A 23603-nucleotide genomic window follows, 5' to 3' on the forward strand; every position below is an offset into this window, starting at 1 on the left:
TTCGGTAAATAGTTAACTTGCAGAGATCACATGCTGCAAGACAGAGTCTCCCTTGGTTTACAAATGCCCTAGAGATCTACAAAGAAGTTACCTTATCAATAGCACAATTTCCAGAGGCAACACCCTCCCCTCCATAAACAAAACTGAGGAAGGCTGAGGTAGAAGGAAATGTAAATACAGTTAAATCTCTTCTAAACCTAAATCTCACTAACAAAGATGAACGATAACAGGATTGTGACAACCGACCAAAAATCTCCCAACTATCTTGATGTTAATGGCTGGCCTAAAGACAACATTGATCAAGCCTGCCAGGGCAAGGCCTCTGGTAGGCCTCTGATATCTTGGCACCTTGTAGGCCCTCTTTAGCATAAGAAAGTTCCATTGAAACCTCCCTTTCCTCCCCTCCCCCCAACCACAAGGTACATAACCTGCCATCCCTCACAACCCCGTGCAGCAGCTCTTCCTGCCCACAGGTCCTGTCCTGGTGCTTTAGTAAACCACCATTTTGCACCACAGATGTCTCAAGAATTCTTTCTTGGTCTTCGTCTCCGGATCTCAGCCCACTGAACCTCACCTAGGTTCTAGAACTTCATCAGGTCCTCCTCGATGGGACCATCCAGTGGGTTCCTCAACTGTCTCCATCCCCCAACCACTGCCGTCCCTCTGGCCTCTTACCCACACTACAGCCAAAGCTCGAATCTTTAAAATGCAGATGTGATGTCAGGACAATCACCCTCAGTGCCCTGGCTGAAAACCTTTCACCCATCGCTGCCCCCCACCCCCTGCCCCCCGACCCCGCCACCGCTGCCATGTTTTATTTATGATTCCATTGGGGAAGGGTTATGGTCTTTTTCACCCAAAGTTACACCCTTCCTACACTTTATGTGTTAAGATGGTCTTCCTTTTATGAAATAATAGAGACAGTGTGTCTGTTATTGGTTTTCTTGTCCTTAATCAAAATAGAAAAGAAAAATTGGCTTGGGGGTGACAGTAACTTCTGCCACTGGTTTACGGATTTGAGTCTTGTGTCCCTTACCTCCTTGGGAAAGCAACCTGGCGCCTCTGTGCCTCCCTGCCTCCTTCTAGGGGTGGTTGGGAGGATTGAGCGATCTAACCCTATGGAAAGCCCTCACTCAGCCAGCTTCAGGAGCTCCAGCGCCTGGGAGAGCAATCCTCCCCGTTGGGCAACAGCGCCCCCCAGTAGCTCTTCATCCGCTGCAGACAAGCCATGTCTGTGCAGCAATGAGGCTCAAAGGGTTGGCTGTGTGTGGGCACCTTGTGCCCAGGGAAAGACTGAAGCAGAAGTTGGGAGGAAAGCCATAAATATTCATGGACTCATGTAAAGCTCAGCCTGTCTGTGTCCCTGAGAATAAGCTTTGTTCCTTTGGAAGCTACTGTCTGAGCTCTCAGCTCTAGAAATGAAAATGAAATCTCTCTCCCTGGCCACCCCTCCCCCGACCCCAAGTACCCAGGGGCTGCTTTCTTTGCAGAGCGGATATGAGGGCAAGCTATCTCTTCAAGGGGGCTAACAGGGCAGTGGAGCCCTGGCATTGTCACCCACTGGGGCCCATGCTGTGTGTCCGGCACCACCAGCCACAGCCTCTCCTTGCCTCTGGCTTTTCTGGGAGGTCTGAATAATAGAAAAGGACAGCTAGCTGAACGGGGAAGCCCTCTGTGTGACAGTCACACAACAGGGACAAATGTAAGTTCAGTGCTTTCTCTGGGAAGAGCCTTGCATGTTAACAGGGCCATTCACCCCTTTGTCCTCAGACAAGGATTGGAAGGAGAGTCTGTGAGACCCTCTCTTTTCACATCGCTGCCTCCCTGTGAGAGACTGACACCGACTCCCCTTTCCAGCCTGAGCTTGGAGACTTCCCTTTAGCCCACGAGCTTGGGAAGGAATCCCGAGGGACAAAAGTTTGGCTCTGGGTGTGAGTGGGCTTGCATTCAAATCCCAGCTCTGACGTTTGCTGACTGTGTGAGCTTGGGCAAATCCCTATCTCCATGACCTTGTGCCTGCATCTGTAAACTAAGGGTGACAGTGGTAGAGCTCTCATGGATTTGATATGGGATTTGAGTGTGCTGATCATCCCCTAATCTCCAGTGTCTACAGAGGCCAAACAGGCCTTGTGGGAGAGATAGGCTGGGTGCAGGGCAGCAGGGACTGGTGGGGACTGTGGCAAAGTAGGAGACAAACCCCACGTAATGGGCTCAGCTGCTGCTGGTCATTAATTGATTCAGAGCACTCAAAGCCTTTGATGGTTGTCTCCAGACAACCTCAAAACCCCCTAAATTGGGGGGTGTTGGTTTGTTTTTGCACAAGAGTCTTTGGCACTCTGGGGTTTAGCTGGCTGGCCAGAATAGATTTAGTTAGGGAAGCCTGGTAGAAAGAAACATGGCCTCGGTGCTGTCAGTTTTTCTCTGATGCTCAAGAGAAACAGGAAATCAGCTGCATTTTTCAATGCTGGCAATTAAACAGCATTTTTAAAACAATGCGCCAGGCTGCAGACAAAAATTACTGTTAGCTGTGTGACCTCGGGGAAGTCTCTTAACTTCTCTGAGTTTCTGTTTCTTCATGAATAATTACTGCAAGAATGCACCTTGCTCCTGATCTTAGCAATTTGCATAAATCACTTTATTTAACCTTTCCCTCAATGTGATGAACCACATATTGCTTCTCTCCCTCAGTTTACAGCTAAGGAAACAGAGGCATAGAGAAGCTAAGTAATTGGCCCAGAGTCCCACAGCCAGTAAGTGACGAACAGCTCTGAGGTTTCCAGATGAAAGAGTGCATGCAAACCATCAGCGACTATTAGCTACAGTTATTTTATCATTCTCATTATTACTACTATTATTAATAACAGAAATGGCTCAAGGTCACTTCTGATATTCAATTTGATGATCAAAGCAACCTGGGAGACTTCTGTTTGCCAGACAAACACTAGGGGCAGCTCTAAATTTTGTGGTATGTATTTTGCAGGCTGCTGCTGACCATCTGAAGCATTCATTTCTGCACAGGCATCAGGCTACCCTGCCAATGGGCTTCCTGCGACGATAATTAGATTTAGACGCCTGGTGCAGTGGATAGATTTTCATTTCGGGGTGACCAAGCCAATCACGACCTGTAATTTACAGCCTGAGTTGTTCTGAAATCAATACAGATTTGCTCTTCACTGAGGAGGTTATAAAACACGGGTGACAGGAGGCCCCGAGAAACGGTTGACATGGGAGCAGATAGCTTGCTGGGGCCTGGAGAGAGGCCAGGCCACTTGAGAGACAAAGCAGAGGGTGTGAGAGACCCACCTCTGTCCAGCAGGCTGCGGGCAGAGCCGCCCAGATTTCCCATTGGGGTCCACATGGGATGCAGTGTGACTAAGAGACTAGACCTGATTGGCAGAGAGGCGTGACAGAAACGGAATGAGAAGTTTTGGAGTTGGGTAGAGCTGGATTTGTAAGTCAGCCTTGAAGTTTTCTACCTGTGGTTCTTTGGGCTCCATTCCCCAACACTCAGTCTTCTCGTCTGTACAATGGGCAATGCACTGAACCTGTGGCAGAGATGAAGATGAGATGAGTCAGCGTTTGCACACGTTTGCTTTCCTGCACTGTGAGGCTGCCAAGAGGCCATGAAGTCAGGGCGACCAGGTCTGAATCCTGCCCCTTTCGCCTTTACAGTCACCTTTCATAGGTCCCTTACCGCTTTGAGCCTAAGTATTCTTGTCTGGGCATAATAATAGAAGCCCCCACCTGGGGTGGTTGCGATCATTATATCAGATATTAGCAGCATGCACAGAACACAGCATGAGCTCAGCAAGAGGAACGCGTTATTTTCGCCAGTCTGATTTTTTTCCATCACAAGCCAGGCACAGAGGAGGCTCTCACTGAGCCTCGTCTCAGCCACATGGTGGACTGATGTCTTCTTCAGGAAATAGATGGCATCCCCCAACTGTGCAATTTGGGGAGAATTTAATTTTAAAAGTTAATGACACTGAAAACATTCACATAATAAAATAGTCATTATTATCCATACACACACTATTTGCAAATGTGAGCTTGGGCATTGGACAGCCAACATGGGATAGCACAGGAGGGCGGGGCTACACCAGGGGCTTACCACCCTCCTCACCTATTTAGCAACCGTGGAATAATTACTTGATATATGCCCCGGCTTGTGTTGGGGACCTGGGTCATACAGGACTAAGACATGCCTCCTAGCAAGAAATAGACTCTCAAATTTTAAAAAAGACACAATCAAGCTCCACCAATTTTTAATAAGACACAGCCAGCAGGAGGCAACGTCTGTTACTGGTTACACATGTGGGCTTTGAAGCCAGACCAGTCTGGCTTTGATGGCGAGGGGCAGGAGGAGGGGCACACCTGCACCTGCAGGATGGAAATCCCTGTACCAAATCATGGCACCGTGTCAAGACTCAGTTTCCTCATCTGCAAAGTGGAAATCATGAGTGTGTATGCTTAGAGGATCACGGTGAACACGAAACGCAGTAATTTCACTAAGTCACCACGTTTCAGCAAGGAGCTCACTGACACCTTGAATGCAGCATGTGGGACCCTGAAGAGAAGACCCCAGGGAGCCGTGCTTACACTAGCGACTCATGGAAACCACAAGATACCGTGTGTTATTTTAAATTGCTACATTTGAAGTCATTTGTTACGTGGCAACAGAATCACTGAGACATTAGGTAACTTGTCCCAACCTACCTAGCTCCCCAAGGATAAGAGCCAGGATTCAGAACCAGAGGGAACGTCCATACTTAGTCAAAGGTAATAGCCAGAGGTGTTAAAATGCAAAAGATTGTCTGATTAGCACTCAGTTAAGCAGAAAATTCTATTAATCTGAATCTCTAATTCCTGGACGTTATGATTGGTCAGGGATTTTCTGGATTAGAAATCGAGTTTTCCGTGGCAATGGGTACCTACGTTGTGGACGCCTTGGAGAATGGCAGCAAGCCTGCAGCTGGGAGAAGAAGGTTCTCCATCACATGTGACTCAAAGTTCTGATTCAGAACAGCCATGTTCCTATCTTGAAAATACAACGGGATCATCAGCCATCTGACGCTGGGCTTCTGCTGTGTTCCTCCCCAGTGGACCTCAGGGGCTGAAAAAATGACATCTTGTGACCTATGACTTACTCCTTTCAAAGACAGAGCTTGGAGATTCCTGGGTGGCTCAATCAGTTAAGTGTCTGACTTGATTTTGGCTCAGGTCATGATCTCAGGGTCATGGGATCGAGCCCCACATTGGCCTGCATGGTCAGAGGGGAATCTGCTTGAGATTCTCTCTCCCTCTTACTCTGCCCCTCCCCCCAACCCCTCTCAATCGCACACATTCTCTCTCTCTCTCAAAATCAATATATATTTTAAAAGAGCATGACTCTGGTGGAAGGAGATGTACACCAACCAAATAGCCACCCCCACTACAAATGTAACAACAGCAGCTCGCAGTCACCCAGACTCTGCGGAGCCTGACCCAGAGCCTCCCTGAGACCACGGTTTCCCCAGACAGACTCCCAACTGGCATCTCTTCTATCACTGTTCTTGAATATCATCTATTCACCATCTACTTACCGGGAGTCAGGGAAGCTGTGTTTCTCCTAATAAAATGCAAACCCAGAATGCAGACGAGTCACCTCACTTAGATACAGCAGGAATGGAGAGTTGCAAACCCAGAATGCATTTTGCAAACCCAGAATGCAGACGAGTCACCTCACTTGGATACAGCAGGAACAGAGAATCACGTTCACTCATTCACTCCCCGGGGCCCGCAGGGATCAATAGTCTGAAAGCACGGGGCAAAATGTTTCATCTTCTCTGTTCCATTTTCTCACTTGGCTTTTAGTCTCTAGGTTCTTGGGAGACACTTTGAAGGAATCAACATTTGGATCAAGAAATAAGCCTCCCTGACAAACCATAAGAGACTCTTAAAGTCACAAAACAAACTGAGGGTTGCAGGGGGGAGGGGTAAGGAGAAGGGGGTGGGGTTATGGACATTGGGGAGGGTATGTGCTATGGTGAGTGCTGTGAAGTGTGTAAACCTGGCGATTCAGACCTGTACCGCTGGGGCTAATAATACATTATATGTTTATTTTTAAAAATTTTAAAAAATAAATAAATAAATAAAAGAAATAAGCCTCCCTTCTGGGAAGGAGCTCTGTGCCCCGCACAGGTGTAACCCACAAATCCTCAACAGGGTGGAGCTGATGCAGGTGGCCAGAGTTTTTCAAATTTTTGCCAGGGCGTTCTCTCTGCCTGCGAGTGCACCTTGCCAGCTATGTTCAAGCATGTGCAAACCTGAGGTGACTGGCCCAACGTTCCCTGTCTGGTCCCCAGCTGCTTTGGGGACCTCCTGCAGGAACAGCTTAGCCCCTTGACTTTGTCAGTCTCTTTTGAGTATTTTTACTAGATCATTGCATCCTTTCCTTCCCATCACTTTGTGAGGCAGGTGCTAATATTGACCCCATTTTCTTGATGTAGAAACTGAGGCTTTGAGAGGCAAATAGATTTGCCCAAGCTCCAACAGCCGTCAAATACATGGCAGAGCCTGGATCTAATTGTGGTACAGACTGCTCCCCAAGTCTGTGTTTCTGTTCATTGTGTTGGATGCCCCACAGTAGGACCTAGCACATTCCTAGGTGCACATGTGTTGTTGTTGAAAGGGTGACTATGTGCAGGGTGAGCCCGGTGTGAAAGGAGACATGAGCTGTTTGTTGGTAGAAGCAGCACAGGGAAAAGGTGGGGGAGGTGTGCACTCACCTGAGGCTCAGTCCCAGGTGACAGGTTTGCTGGGAGCCTGAAGAACCCTGGCTTCAACACACCTCAGACTTGGTCCAGACGCCTTTGTTTTCATGCTTCCCATTCAATCCACTCATTATTTAGATTTATTGAGAACCCACAGTAACACACCCTGAGTGGTGAATTAGATGAAGTCCCTGCTCTCCTGGAACTTGAATTCTGGTGGTGGGTATTACGGAGGGCAAGTATTGCATGGAACACTGGGTGTGGTACATAGACAATGACTCTGGAACACTGAAAAGAAATTTTAAAAAAATAAATAAAAATTTTAAAAAAGAAATAAGCAAGGAAACCCAAAAATAAAGTAGATTTTAGAAAGCACTAAGATGTGAAGGAAGCGCGGGAGGATCTTCTTAACAAAACCAGAGAAGATCTGTCTGAGGAGTAGAGCTAAGACAAGAATGGAATGAGGGAGGCAGCCAGGCTAGCACTGGGAGGAAGAACACTTCAGGTGCAGAGAAGAGCAGGTGCAAAGGCCCTGGGGTGGGAATGAGCAAGGCCCACACAATGAAGAGAATGGAAGCAGTTAGGAGGCTGGTGCACAGTATGTGTGCTGAAGCATGGGGGCAGGGGGGGGTGCCCATGTGGAATGAGGTCAGAGATTAGGTCATCAGGGGTCAGTAGGACATTTGAGGAGAAAAGCAACTTGGACTTCATCCTGCCAGCCACAGAGAGCCATGAGAGGGAATGGAAGGATCCAAGTGATCTCCCCGATGGCGATGGAGGTGATTGGAAAAGACTGCTCCAAGAATGGGAGCAGGGAGAACAGGTGGGACAGCCGGCAGTGCTCCTAGCCTGGCCACCCTGAAGGATTCCTTGCTTCATCTCACTCCAGGTATGCTGGGACCCTGGCCTTTAACTCACAAGCTTGCTCTCGCCTTAAGGTTTCTGATACAGCGCCCCTCACCTCACTCAAAGATGAAGAGGACAATCCCCTTCAGCGCCTTTCTCTAGCTATCTCTCCAGCACTTTTATTTATCTAGAGAGTGGGAGTGGGGGAGGGGTGGGGGAAGAGGGAGGAAGAGAATCCGGAGCATGCTCTGCACTGAGCACGGAGCCTGACATAGGGCTCCATCCCAGGACCCCAAGATCATGACCTGAGCTGAAATCAAGTGTCATACGCTCAAGCCACTGAGCCACCCAGGCACCCCTCCTGCTCTTTAAATTGTCTTCCCTCACATCTGCTCACCTAGGACAGCTTCTCTGATCCCACATCCAGGAGAATGTCCGTGGCATTTAGCTCTTTCTGTTTGAGCTTGCATGGAGCCTGTAAAGGACACCCACACCACCCTCTCCTTGCTGAGCCCATGAAGCCTGGAATTGCATCATTGCTCCCCTACATAGAAAGCACGTAGGGGGCTCTCGGCGAAGAATTAGTTGATGGAATAATACTTTTGTGAAAGCTAGTGGTAATTTGAGCTGTATGCAGCTGGCCTTAAATGATTTTTAAACAATTAAGTGGGGTCAGTCTTTCAAACAAATATATTTTGTAGAGCAGTAACCATGACTGACGGCATGCCTCATATAGGGCTAGGAATGATGCTAAGCACGCCAACTCCGTTCACTCAATTATCTCAATAACCATAGACCCTGGGAACATTCACCCCATTTCTCTGATGGGAGACTGAGGATGGAAGTGGATAGGAAACAAGCCCGAGAACACCTTATGACTATGTAATGGAGATTAACAGTTTGAGTCCACGTCCATTTGGATGCAATGAAAACAGGCACAATCTTTCCTCTGGCAAATATCCACCAAGTGGCAGCTTCAGAGGTAAAAGAAGATGTGCTGTGAAATTAGCCAGAGCTCCTGCCTCCAGGAGACCAGCATCTGGCAGGAGAGACGGGAGACCTGGCAGGAAGTGTCAGCGTGCTGCTGATGAGTCAGGATCCATATGGACCAGCTGAAAGAAGTATTGAGATGAAAAGGACAGCTTAACAACCCCAGGAATAATTGAAAAATGACTCACGTTCACTTTTTTTTTTTAATTTATTTATTTGACAGACAGATCACAAGTGGGCAGAGAGGCAGGCAGAGACAGAGAGAGGGGGAAGCAGACTCCCCACCAAGCAGAGAGCCCAACTCGGGGCTCGATCCCAGAACCCTGGGATCATGACCTGAGCCGAAGGCAGAGGTTTTAACCCACTGAGCCACCCAGGCGCCCCTGACTCACATTCACTTACTCTAATTCTTCAACACCGTGGACTCAGAGTCCACGAAAGTATTTCTCAAGCCTGCTTTTCTATCCCAGTATCACCCCAAACCACCTTCTGTACTCTTGACTGATACACTTCTTCCTTTTCAGTGTTAAGATCCCATATCCCTGAAGCTCCAGACAGCTGACAAAACCCAAATCGGCCACTTTGACAGTCTCTGAAAGCCACGGACCTTCTCCTGGAGAAATGCACCAGTCAGCGCAGACACCCGCACCCCTGCGCACACGCACATCTACTGGTTTCCCTGGTTTGCCCATCATTTCACTGGGTCCTCAGACGTTGATTCTTACCCACCATTTCTGAGTGAGAGCCCCTGCCCTTGGTCATCTGAAAAGCACCTTAGCAGTTGCCAAAGGAAAAGAGCTTCTGCTCTTTCCAAGTGCACAAGAAAACTTCAGAAATTTATGTAAAAAGAGGTCCACGCCCAACCAACCAAACCTACCCCTTGCTGCTCCGTAAGCTTGTCTTTCTGCACAGTGTCCAGCCTGAAATGAATTTCTCTTCCAAGGTGCAGGGAAATCTGTAATAAGGACAGCAGGTGATGGTGGCCTTAGCCGCTCTCCGGCTAATGGCATGATAGCAGAAGAAGCTAGAACCAGATCTCTCCTGTTTTGCTTTCAGTTTGGGTTCTTGATACCCTGGGTGGTTTTCATTCAACCGTGTGTCATGGTCCTGGAGACCAGTGGTTCTCAACCACTGCACTGGTCAGTGCTGGATGGCCATGAGCTTACCAGGGTGTTGGAAAATAACTTGAATGGGTTGTGAACTATCAAAGTGGGCCAATGATTTGCTTAAAAAATAAATTGGAGAACTTTCAAGTTTCCCTCTAAAATGATGCCATTTTCAGTGCCTTGTTTTCCTGCAGGTGATAGATGGGTGGAAATGGGCAGTGGGTGCCATCTGGGGAATTCCAAATGACGCTAGGGTACTCACATGACTCCGTCGCACCCTGCAAGGTCCCTGAATTGTTTTTGTGTTTAGAAAGAACTTAGCAAACCCCAAGATTTCTTGTCACCATTTTTAGTCCTTCTAGAATAATGCTTCCTAAGCTGCAATTATTTTACTATTACTTTTTAGATTTTTTGGCCTATCTTTAGTTACACCTTATTTAAAAAAAAAAAAATTATCCCAATAGCCAGCCTTCTAGAGTCTTGGCCTAAACAATCATAATCATGAAATCATGTGGTTGATGTGTTTGTTACTTACCCTCAAGATCCATTAAAGTAAGTGCTCAACTTTAGAAATAAAAATCACTATCATGCATCGTGAAACATCATTCCTTAGGCCCTTCTCCCCCAGTGGTATGGTTACCACATTTTAAGGACACCCTATTCTAATAAGTACCTTCATGCACTGAAAAAAATTAACTCCAATCCATTTATTCTTTTGTAAATTCCATTTCTTCTTTTAAACACATCTGTTAGAAAGAATATATCTATTAGATATATCTATCTGCTGGCCCATGTGCAGGCATGCTCATCTCTTCATTTAATCCTTGCAAGAGGACTTTCAGGTGGCTATGGCCATTCCCATTTGATGGGAATGGAGGAAAAGATGGAGAAAAAAACGCTCGGGAAATCTGAGGGTCTTGCCCAAGGACACACAGCTTATACCTTTCTGGGAGGACAGAACCAAGTTCTTATGCTAGGGTAGGGAGGACCTACCGGCCATGTTGGGGATGCTGGTTGGCCTTCTCCAGTATTTGGGCACCAGACTTCACGGTGGCTCCATCACATCTAAGCTGTGAAACCACAGTGGGGACATTTATTTGTGAAATATGTCCCTGTGTTCCAGCAGCCTAGGATCTTTCCAAGAGTTTCTCAAAATCCAGCAGAATAAATATCAGATTTTTTATTGCCCACCACATAATAGGAATATAACTTATTACCGTTAGAGCTCCAGACTTTAGGCAGCTTCCATAAATCTGGCGCTCCAATTGACTCCATATGCATTTAAGCAAAACCCAGCCCACATCAGGGAGCAGTGGATGTAATTGGAATATGGAGTGCAGCTTTTGGATTAATCACATTCTGAATATTAACTGCGCATTATGCTGATTTCCTTGTAAATATATTCAGAAGCCCCAGCGTGTGTAACTGACTCGGTCTTATACAATCAGAATAGCAAATGTCCTGACTGTGGGGTTGGAAACAGTCCCAACTGTAGTGTACGAAGCCGAGTTTCATTTCCCCCGAGAGAAAGAATATTTCAGCCCACTCCAGGAGGCCTCCAAACACAATGTATGGTTTCCCGACACCAGGGGAAGGAGCCGTGTTTGTTTTCAACTGCCTGGTTCAGAATGGATTTTGCCGAAAACAAGAACACTTTTTTATCCCCCCAGGGAATTCTTGGAGGATTTTTCTGGCCCTAACATTTCTTTAGGAATAATCCATTCTGACTGTCTTTACTGGGGAGGCAGTAGAGTCAGTAAGTGGTGGAGGAGAGAACAGGATGGGGAACAGTATGATCAAAGATTGAGGTTTAGAAGGAAAATCCTGAGTGACTCCCAGTCCTGCTAAGGGTACCCCCCATGCTGGGTGACCTTGCTCTATGGGAACAGACAATGTCCTCCATGAGTCACACAGTTCACCACTCACAAAGCAATCCTTGTGCCTGGAGAATCCCATCCAGCACACCTGGCAGCTCTGAGAGGTGAGTGCTATAATTCCCATTTCACAGGTACAAAAACTGAGACTTGGACAAGTCTTGCCTTGAGGAAATGTGAGTAAACCAGCCTTGGGCGAAGGGCCTGGACTTGGGCACAAAATTAAGGGGATGCCAAAAATCTCAGCAATCGGCAACAGTAACAGTTTTTTAGATTTTATCTATTTATTTGAGAGAGAGAGAGAGCATGAGAGAAGAGAGATCATCAGGAGAAGCAGATTCCCTGCTGAGCTGGAAGCCCGTCGTGGGACTCGATCCCAGGACTCCAGGATTACCACCCGAGCCGAAGGCAGTCACTCAACCAACTGAGCCACCCAGGTGCCCCGGGAACAGTAACATTTTTAATGCCATATTTTTAATTACTGCAGAAAAAAAAAAGCTGTGGTGAACAAAATATCTACATTTTAAGTGAGGACAGGATTAGTAAGAGTGCTTTGCTGAGCCACGTTGGAGTCTGAGACAAAAGGTAATATCAGTACTACCGACTTTACCTTGATTAACTGAGAGGTTTTTGTTGTTCTTGTTTGGCTTCTCCTTGAATTTTGTGTCTCATTATGGCCTCACCCTGGTCCCAATCCCTCCTGGGAACCAGAGTTGTCTCCCTAAATCCCATATGTGCCCCTGTCAGGCCTCTGATTGCATTCTTCTGGGGGGTTCCCTATTACCTACAGGCAAGAGTCCAGATGCCCAAGCTGGGCTCAGAGAAGCTTCTGGAATCGGAGGAGGACTGTAACTCTGTGGTTTACATACATCAAATGATTAGTAATCTTTGGGCTGAGGACACAGGTTCCAGACCCAGATGGCCTGCGTTGGGATCCTGTTCTATCACTTACAAGCAGTGTGATCTTGGACAATGAACTTAGAGTCCCAGGACCTCAGTTTTCTCTCCTAAAAATGGAGAAAGCATCCATGCTTGTCTCATAGAATTGTTAAGAAAATTCAAAAAATTGTTAAACCTGGGTGGCTCAGTCAGTTAAGCGTCTGCCTTAAACTCAGGTCAAGAGCCCAGTGTCCTGAGATGGAGACCTGTGTCAAGCTCCCTGCTAATCAGGGTGTCTGCTTCTCCCTCTCTCTTTGTGCATGCACATTCTCTCTCTCTCTCTCTCTCTCTAATAAACAAAATTTTTTTTAAAAAAGAAAATTAAAAAATAAAAGGCAAGAATCATAAAAAATAATGTCACTTATTAGGCACCGATTTTCCCCCAACATCTGGCATATATGATAAGTGGTCAGTTCATTCATTCAACAGATATTTATTAAACATCTGTTACATGCCAAGTACATAGTGCTAGAACTTTCAAGTCTGAATAAGGGCTAGTTAATGCTCTTGTTGTTATAGCCACAGCCCATGAGGTAGATAGCTCTGTTTTCATCCCCATTTCATAGGCAAGGAAACTGAGGCTCAGAGGGTTGAAGCCAACGATTAAATTGAAGAGCCAGGATTAGAACCCAGTAGGTCTGGTTCTGAAGCCTGCTGAGTTCTCAGCAAAGTCAATTGGAGCCTTTTCTTTTCTTTTCTTTTCTTTTAAATTCTGATGATTGGGCCCACACCCTGGAAGTTCTGATTTAATTTGTCAGGAGTGTGGCCTAGGCATCAGATTTTTTTTTAAGATTATATTTTTTATTTGAGAGAGAGACAGTGAGAGAGAGCGTGAGCGAGGAGAAGGTCAGAGAGAGAAGCAGACTCTCCATGGAGCTGGAAGCCCGATGCGGGACTCGATCCCAGGCTCCAGGATCATGACCTGAGCTGAAGGCAGTCGTCCAACCAACTGAGCCACCCAGGCACCCAATTGGAGCCTTCTCTGAGTGTGCTTGTCCCTCCCTGGGAACTGCGAGCTTCCAGAGGGCCTGCCCCTTGTGTCTACCTTGGACCCAGCAAAAAGCTTTGTTTATAGCAAGTGCTCAACAAATGGCCAACAGGATAAACTGAATCTTGTCTCGAACACTTGGGTCTGCCTTGTGGCTTGTGCCCTTGTATGTACCCCTGTGATGAAGAATGTATGTGCTTCTTCTCCGAACTCCAGATACTTTGCAAAAAAAAGAGACCTTTGCTGGGGTGGTGGAGATGTAGTTGTCCAAAATGAAACCTGTCTTTTGCCCCCTCTTGCCTGCTCCATCTCTAGGTTCCTGTCTCAGTGGACATAGCGCTGTTCACATGAGACACCAGGCATCCTCCCCCTCCATCCTCCTTTCCAGGCCTCTGACAGACACTCAGCTGGCATGTGCTAGGGGTCCTACCTCTAAGTCTTTTTCCATCAGCCACCTCTCACTATTCCTCCACCATGTTAGTCCAAGCTGCCACCAGCTTTTGCTTGGATGCCTGTAACCTTCTCTTCACTGCTCTACCTGCTTCCAACCTGGACCCCATTCCATTCCACTCTCTCCTGGGCAGCCAGAACCACTTGTTCAACCACAGATCTGACCCAGTCTCTCCTCTACCTCAAACCCTGCCAAGGCTAGGCTTACCATAAGTTGGTCTCTGAAGTGGGGCATCTACAAAGGGGAGGAAATGTAGAATGATCCTTCTGGGTGTGGGAAGAAGGTATAAGAACCTTTATTTCGGTTTGTTTTCTATTGTATCTGTTTTGGAAGTTGAGTTTCTGGCCATGTTTCATAATGTTCTATCTTAGTTCAATTTCCCTGGAAGCAGAGCCTGAGGCAAGGATTTGTATGCATGTTCAGGCAATGCACTTAGGAGGAACCTATGAGAGAGTAAGGGAAGCAGGATAGAGTACAAACATAAGCAAAGGTGTGGTCTCAGCTGGAATCCAGCTTCAGCTTGATCCAGCTGGGAGCTCTAGAAGGTGAACTGCACCACCAGGAGTTGACCTTTCGTATACCTCTGTCAGCTACCTGACCCTACAGTGATGAGGAATGCCCACTTCCAAGTGAGGCAGCTCCCTTTGGCCAAGGACAATTCTTTGGAGAAGTGGGCAGCTCTTCTGTGAATGGGCATTCTGCATGGGAAAAGGAGAATTGGCTATATGTACGAGGGAGTAATAAGAGGGTATTAGACCTTCCATATCTTCCTTTTATATTTAATGTATTTTCTCCATGTTTTATAAGAGACACTTCACCATAATATATGTATTAATACAAGACTATATATGTAATTTAACAATAAATTAATCAACGATTAGATAAAAGCTCATCTTTTTTGACTCAGCTTGGATCTATATCTGAGTCCTGGAATGAGTAGGAATCAAGTCATCCAGAGAAGCCAAGGCTGGGGTGGGCAGGGATGCACCTTAAGCAGTGGGATTCTGGACATTAGAGCAGTCCAAGCTTGTTTATTTTGGAATCTAGCATTTGAGCACTTTGACCCAGTATCTTCTGGTCACCCCATCACTCACAGGGAACATGAGAAGGTAATGACTGCACAGAGGGGAGACGTTGCAGTTGTTCATAGAGGTTCTAATAATCCCAACATCTCTTTACCTTTTCTTGTGCCTCAATCCTTACTGGATCCTCCAGATGCTGTGAAATCTACAAGCTATCTCATTCTTGGTGGAGAATGGAAGCCAGAGTTGAAAGTCCCATGGGGAACAGCAGTGTAAAGGCAATCTGCTTTGAAACAACAGGCGTTCCCCACTCTGCCCAGCTGGGCCCTGCATGCAAATTACTCTGACTCGAGCTTCTGGGCCGGCACTGGAGGGTGCAAACTCAGTTCATATCTGGAATAGAATGAAGTAAAGAAGGAGTGACTCAGAAGTCACATACAGTTGGGACCCAACATCACCAGGCCAACTATCAAACATGAGCTCTGTGGCCCTGGGTAGCTTACATAATTTGTCTGAAGTCAAGATCTTTATGACATCTATGTCAGTTTCCCAAAGCCAAACCCAGGACAATAAACTGTGAGTGGAAGAGTAGTAACTGAGGATTTGCTATATGCCCAGGACTTTGCTAAATAAGATGTTTATACGTACATATATAAAATGTGTGTATACACATACAGATATATATTCTAATTTAATAATCTCAAAACCTTGTTAGCTGGGCACAGTCCTTATTTTATAGATGAGGGACCCAAGACTCAGAGAGGGTGAGTAACTTATGATAGCTAGTACATGATGGAGCTGGGATTTGAACCAGAGAAGCTCACCTCTTCCCCATCCTCTTCATTGCCTCATTGATCCACCCTTTCTCAAGTTATTAGCACCCACATGCAGACTCTGAACTCTACCGAGATGGTGAAGGCCTCGTTTGCAGGTGTCTGGAAGTCATAATTAGCAAGCAAATGTCATCTTTATTAAATTCTGCATGGTAGCCAGTTGGGTGTAGAAAACTACTCAAATCCGATGGTTTGAATGTCTTCTTTATCCTGGTTGGTGCCTACCCTACATTAAAATCCCCTGAAGGTACTGCTGTCTTAATTAACAGTTTGCCTTGTTAACACTGTAAACATTTTCCTTGTTGTGAGCGGGTCATGCCAATTAAAGGCACAGCTGATGCTGAGCAGGAGAGCAGTGCATGTGTTCCTGGTGGGAAGCCCAGCCTTTTCTGGCCAGCTGTGATCCCCACATTTCTGCTGGGAGTTTGCCAAGACAGGGGGCTCTGGAAGGACAGCTTCTTTTACCTAGTAGGCAGCTACAACATGCCATTGGCTACCCATGGAGGTTGGGGGCATGGGTTTGGAGCCAAAGAGACCTGGCTGTGTGTTCTGGCTCCTCCTGGTGCCTCAGTTTCTTCAGCAGACCTCCCTCATGAGATGGTACAGTACTCACCTCATGAGCAGGTTAAGTGTCTGCCTTCAAATCAGGTTGTGATCTCAGGGTCCTGGGATCGAGCCCTGCACCAGGCTCCTTGCTCAGTAGGGGAGTCTGCTTCTCTCTCCCATACTCCCTCTATGAGCTCTTAAATAAATAAATAAATAAATAATAAATTTTACCAAATGAACATACTCCTGTATCCATGCCTAAAACACAAAATAGAATGTTATCAGCTCCCCTGAAGACCCTGCTAAGCCCACTTCCCCTCACTCTTCCCCAGGAGTACCCACTGTCTAGACCTCTAGAGCATGGGTTAGTTTTGCTAATTTTTGAACCTGAGATAAATTAAATTATGCAAAGTTATATATACAGAAAAATTAATGGAATTTCTTTTCATGGAAATATAAATGGAATGGAATATAAATATAATCAAATGAAATGATATAAAAATACATTAGCTATGTATTCTTTTGTGTCTATTTTCAACATTTTATTTGTGAGTTTCAGGTGTTGTTGCCTTAGTTGTAGGTCATTCATTCTTATTTAGGTGTGCTATTCCCTGTGTGGTTTTTTTTGTTGTTGTTGTTGTTTTATTCATTCAACTCTTTATTGATGTTTGGGTTATTTCCAGTTTTCAGCTAATACAAGTAGGGCTCCTGTGAATATGAGTGCACATGTTTGTTGGTGAACCGATGTGTGCATTTCCTCTGAGTAGAGTTGCTGACTCATAGGTTATGTGTGTGGTTGGCTTTAGCAGATACTATGAAATTGTTTTATGAAGTGTTTATACCAATTTATACTGCCACATAATGTAAGAGAGTTTGCAATTGCTTGGATGGGTGGTGTTCTCTTTTTAATTTTAACCTATTACAGTAAGAGTGAGGGATATGACATTTGTAGTTTTGATTTGTATTTCCCTGATGTCTAAGAACCTTTTCATGTATCTTTTGAATAGTTAGATATCATCTTTTGTGAACTTCCTGTTCATGTCTTTTGCCCAGTTTTCTTTGGGACCATCTGTCTTTTACTAAGTCATAAGAGTTACAGTTGACCCTCTAACAATGCAGAGGCTGGGGACACCGACACCTGTGCAATTAAAAATCAGCACGTAACTTTTGACTTCCCCATGACTTAACTACCAACAGTCTACTGCTGAGTGGAAGCTTTACAATGACATAGTCAACTAACACATAATGTGTAGGTTATAGGTATTATATACTGTATCCTTACAATAAAGTAAACTAGAGAAAAGAAAATCTGATTAAGAAAATCATAAGAAAGAGAAAATACATGAAGAGCACTGTACTGTATTTGTTTAAAAAAACCTGCATACAAGTGGACCCTTGAAGTTCAAACCTGTGTTGTCCGAGAGTCAACTGTTTTTTATACTTTGGATAGAAATTTATTTTGAATTTACAGTATTGGTTCCCATTCTCCAAATCATCTTTTCATTTGCTTCATGGCATGTTCTGATTACTGTCAAAAGATGTAGTTGTAGTCCAACTTATCAGTATTTCCCTTAGGTAGCTCTTACGCAACTGTTTAAGAAAGAAATCTTTGCCAACCCCCAAGGTCATGAAGACATTCTGTTTTTCCCTCAATGTTTCATTGTTTTACCTTTCACATTTAGCGCTATAATCCATCTGAAATTAATTTTTGTGTATGGTGTGAGGTAGTGTTCAAGACGAAATTTTCTTTTTCTTTTCTGTATGGCTTCCCATATCCAATTGAAGCATTACCAGTGTTTGAAAACAACATCCTTTCCCCTCTGTTTCCAGTGAGCCTTCATTATTAATCGGGTGATTATATATGCGTGAGTCCATTTCTGGGCTCCTTTTTGTTTCATTGGTCTATAGATCTAACAATTAGGAAACTTTCATATGGAAGAGAGATTTGTGAGGGAGATACCACCAAGGACTCCATTATTGGTAGTGGTTGTGGGAGAGGCAGGAAGAAAGCCAATCAGTTTCTGGAAGCAGCTGTGGCAAGGTCCTAGAGCCTTGACAGTATGAATTACAGTGCCTGTGGCTTCAGTGGCATTAACTATAGGGTCTCCCCTGGAGAAGGACAGGAGTATAAAATGAGCATTACCCTCAGCCATTTCGACTTGAAGCTTCATCCTCTGTTCCTTCCATAAAGTTGGATGCAAAGAATTTGAATCCTCTGTGCTTGCCTTCCCCTGAAACCAATTTGCCCGCGTGTGCTCCTTCCCCAGTAAGCCGTGAAATACAAGGTCTCCTTGTAATACTTTTATACACTGCTCGCTGCAGTTTAATATATGAGCCACTGCATCATAGTCTGGAGGTTCAAAATTACCTCGAAGTAATCATTTCCTAGAGGGCTGGTAGTAAACATTCTGTCACACAGCTATAGATTGTCGCCTGCCGCCATCAATCAGCCCCTAGGGAGATATTTGGGGAAATGATATGGGAATGAATTGAGATCTGGTGCACATGGCTGCCAGGTCTCTGCAGAGGGAAACAGGCTTGGTGGCCTATGGCAGGCTGCCTTTGCAAGGGGTAAGCTCTGTCTGCACCACAACCTGAGCTTGTGTTGAGCCCTGGGTGGCCTGTTGGCATAACCCAGCTCCAGGGTCATGGGATCCTTCAGCCTAATCTTGACCTCAGCCTTTTGACATCTCTGCATACTTCAGAACAGAGATATCACCTGTGTTTGCAAAATACTAACAATTGCTATTTATGAACACTCACCTTGCATTAGGGAATCAGCTAATCCTTTCCATGGGTCATTCCATTCATCTTCAGAATGACCTCAGGATGGAGTTATATTAGCTTCATTTCACAGCTGAGAAAACCGAGGCTTGGAAACGTGGGAACCTGAAAGTCAGTGGCAGAGGCAGGATTTGAATTTGGGTATTCTACCTCCAGAGGCTAAGTGCTGTGACTACATACTGCTTCTGTGCAATGTCCAGCTCTGCACAGAGCCATTGGCTCATATGCTCCCTGCACTTGTACATGTGCTGTCCATCATGCAGATGAAGAAAAGAAGAATTCCAGAAATGCAGCTGCATCCAAGATAAGCACATCGATAATACCGCTGAGGCTCCACTCCAGGGTTCTGTGGCCACACACCTAGACCTTCCTCCTTGGAGAGGAAGGTAGAAGGCAGGTAAAACATCACTGGATGCAGAGTTTGCAGGACAGGTGTAGGCTCATCCCAAGGACCTAATGTCTTGGTGAACTTTGGCCAAAATCCCTAACGAAATCTCATCAGGACTTGGGGGCTGAGCATTTACAATTTGGATAAATTTTAAGGGGAATTATTAATAAAACTGAAGTATGAGCATACATATGTATTTAGCAAGTCCATTCAGGTGACAGGTCCTGAAACTTACATCTCATGAATGTCCCGGCCAATCCACTCCAATCTCCAGTCCAGAGATCTACCTTGTTTGCTAAATCTCTAACCACCAGAAATCTAACAATTTCTTGCCTCAAATTGGTCCTCGGTCAGAATCTCTAGGATGGGGATGCCTAGGCATCAACACTGTGCTTCTGGGGCACTTTTGATCTATCGGTCGGCCCCTGCTGCAATAATGCTATGAAACAAATAACTCTCACATCTCAATGACTTACAATAACAAACATGTAATTTTCTCAATTCTATGTGTGCGGATGGGCTAACATCTGGTCAATTTCAGCTGGGTATAATTCTAGGCTGTGCATCTGCTCTGTGGGTCTCGTTCGGGGACCAACAGCTCCCTGGGGGGCGTGCCCTTAGTATAATGGTGATATCAAGAGTGCAGGAGATCGTGATGCCTCTTGAAGCCCAGCTTAGAACTGTAAGACCATCACTACCTCCTGCATTTCACTAGCCAAGGCAAGTCACTTGACCGAACAACAACAGGGTTAAGAAGGAGACTCCAGGTACAAGTCACATGGGCAAAGGGCATAGATACATAATTCTATCAGGGAAGGTTGTGGAGATGGAAATGGCAATCCAATTGACCAGAGCTGAGAACCTTGGATCCTAGGGAAAGAACCTAGCCACATGCCTGGTTAGAGTAGGTGCTCAATAAACATTGTGCATTCTTCTAGAGAGGGCACTCCCATGGATGCTCTGAGGCTGATGCATGGGAGCCATTCTCTCTCCATGATGGGTTCCAGGGATAAGTTAACTTCCCACCCTGGCACACGTTCAGTCTCCAGGGAGAGAGAGCTGTGCCATAATGCACCAAATGCTTTGAGTTCCTAGGAAGAAAGATCCCAATTGGAGGCTGCAAGAATGATTATCGACTGCTTAAATATCCATTTGCCCATCCACCACTCACAAAGTGCCCTATTTATTTGCACAGTCTCTGTAATATAGCAGCAGAGGGAGAATTCATTAAGGCAAATTGTGAGTGTAGCTTTCAGAAAAAAATTCATCTCTCTGTTTTATGCACTGCATAGTTCCCTGTTTAATGAGAAGTCTGCAAGTCCATTTTCCTTAAGGGTTTAATAAAAGTATAATTTAAAAAATTAAGACAGATGGGGAAAGTGCCGAGGGAAGCTATTTCTCCCATTAACGCACAGAGTAGACCTTCTCAGTGCTGTGAGATGGGTGGGGAGAGGAAAGACTCCAGAAGCGATCAAGAGTTCTTTAAGGTTACATAAAACTCTGGCCTGGGTTTATGTGGCTTAAGGATTCCTGCCGACCAGTTAGGAATTATATTTATTGGTTGAAAAATGGGACTCTTACTAGCTGGCATTTTAATTAATGCTGATATAGGAACCTGGCTTTCTCTTAGAATTTGAACTACAGAGTCCCGGATGGAGACATTTACATTGTTACAACTATTTGAATAGTCTTGGTTGCTTTTAGAGAGGAGAGGAGAATGGGGCGTTTGAGGAAGGGAGAGTCTTAGGGTCTTGGCGGCCACCGTGTGATCCTCATCTTCCTATGTGTGGTACACTGGGGACAAACTCTTCACTGCAATTTGGTTTCCTTCCATCCTGCTGCTGCTCCTGGCTTCCTGAAGGGAACCGGAACCTGAGATCTAATCATTTAATGGCATATAACAATATATAATTACATTAGTGTAATTAAAGAAGCTAAGAATTAGTATTGCTCTTGTGTTTGATTGCTTTTTTTGGTTCATCTTCTCTGGGAAGCTGGTACTGTTATCATCACCCCCATTTTACAGGTCAGGAAACCAAGGCTCAGAAAAATGCAGAGCTAGGACTTGAACCCCTAGGTTCGCGTCTTAAACTCTGTGCTTCCATTTTCTATGTAACCGATGGGCCTCTGGGGCTCAGAGAAGTGTGGTAAAATCCTCAGGTCTGAACAGCAAGTGAATACAGAGTCAGGACTAGGTCTATTAGCAGGCAACTTTCCTTATTACTCTCTCAAATTTAATATGGGGATTCTGACTCACTTTAATATTAATCTGTATAACACTCATTAAGAAATATAAATATTCTCCTTCCTCATCTCAGAAGCAATAAGTGCCCTCACAGTGACAGGGACAGGGGTGACCATGTTGCTGGCTCTCCACTGAGGGCTGCTAGTCTTCATTTCATTGAATCGTCACCATTATGTACCAAGGGGAAGGTATGTAACCAGCTCCCCACTCTCAAGATGTCGGACATGAGGCTCTGAGAGGTGAATGACTCACCCAAGGTCGCCCAGCGGAAAGCAATCCAAACAAGATTCAGACACAAATCTATCAGAAATTCCCAACATTTGGCATGGAACCCCAAGAATAAACAGACAGCATTGCCGGGTCTTCCTCTTCTTTGCTTTGCCAACGTTCCAACACACCTCCACATCTCCGCCCATGGTAATTGGGAGGTGGTTGGTACAACGCAGCCTGTCACACCTAGGAGTTATTTTTAGCAAGTCCCTATATAAATCCTTCTTCTCTGAAGGTGGAAAGGCATCTGCTTTCCTTGGTGCATTCCCTGGTTGGTATACTTTTTTTTATGGTCTCCTTGGTGTGGGGTATTGTAAATCAGGAAACCCTTGCTGAGATGGACAGGTTCCTGAGTCAGCAGCTTGGGGAATGTTTTCTACTCTGCCTTTCTTGGCCTGCCATGCAGTAAGTGATCCTTAGGAGAACCAGATTCCTTTTTGACCCAACAAAATGCCTTTTTTCCCCTTCTATGTTCAATTCAAAAGTACTGGGAAAAGTGTTTTGTTTCTTTATCCTGTTGTCAATGTGTTCCAGCCAATGGAGACAGGTCAGGAACCAGATGATGCCCAGAGAATGGAGAGGATGAGTCATGTTCAGATTATTGGAAATTCATGCCCATGCCGTCGAAGTCAGTAACTGGCTTCCAGTCAATTTGCTCTCTACCTTAGACAAAGAAAATAAGTGGGGAGCACCTGGGTGGTTCAGAGGGTTAAAGCCTCTGCTTTGGCTCAGGTCATTATCCCAGGGTCCTGGGATCAAGCCCTGTATTGGGCTCTCTGCTCAGCAGGGAGCCTGCTCCCTCCTCTCTCTCTCTGCCTGCCTCCCTGCCCATGTGTGATCTCTGTCTGTCAAACAAATAAATAAAATCTTAAAAAAAAAAAAAACAGTAGAAAGAAAGAAAGAAAGGAAGGAAGGAAGGAAGGAAGAAAGGAAGAAAACAAGTGGGCAGGTTTTTAATTTTCAAGGGCACTTGGAATTTGCAGGAGTTTCTTTTGCCTCACACAGACCTCTTCAGTCCACGTCTTCACCCATGCCAGACATCACTAATAGATCACAGCACTCTAGCCTGCTCAGACTTATTGTGATCTTAATAATCCTTCCCAGGAGAGGGTGCTAGGTGGCCTCTGTCAGTGGTCAAAATTGGATTAGAGGTGAAATCAATGTGCCAAGCCTGGCTGGATGCTCTTTTATGTCCTTTGTGAATTTAGGCATCCATGTTTTCCTATCAGACTGTCTTGGATCCAGGCCAAAGTGGACCAAGTTCAGATACTAACCAAGGCATCTGATAGAAAAGGAAATGATGCTCTCATTCTTAAATAATAAGAAATGAAAGCTAGAGGAGAGATTGGTCAAAGATCACAGGGCCAGTGAGTGGGTGAGGGGGTCCGTAGACTCAGGAGTCAGCTAGACCCAGGTTCGTGTCTTGCCTGCACTGCTTCCTCATTGGTGGTGTCAGATCCTAAGCCTGCAGGTTTGATCCTCTGTAAAATGCAGACAGAATGCTCCCTCACTGAGCTACCATAAGGATTAAAATGAGCCACTGCGTATAAAATGCATACCTAGGAGGGG

At 45.5% G+C, this 23603-nt stretch overlaps 1 long non-coding RNA gene across 1 annotated transcript; it reads right to left on the bottom strand.

Moving 5' to 3' along the window:
- Positions 1-3475: 3475 nt before the first annotated feature.
- LOC309857583 lies at positions 3476-5671 on the bottom strand. Its single transcript, XR_014307794.1, has 3 exons — positions 5583-5671; positions 4936-5113; positions 3476-3545 (listed from the first exon to the last, which is right to left on the bottom strand). It is a non-coding gene; the product is annotated as an uncharacterized lncRNA (long non-coding RNA).
- Positions 5672-23603: the final 17932 nt, after the last annotated feature.

Source organism: Mustela nivalis (genome assembly GCF_964662115.1).
Source record: "Mustela nivalis genome assembly, contig: HAP1_SCAFFOLD_931, whole genome shotgun sequence".
Classification (NCBI taxonomy): domain Eukaryota; kingdom Metazoa; phylum Chordata; class Mammalia; order Carnivora; family Mustelidae; genus Mustela; species Mustela nivalis.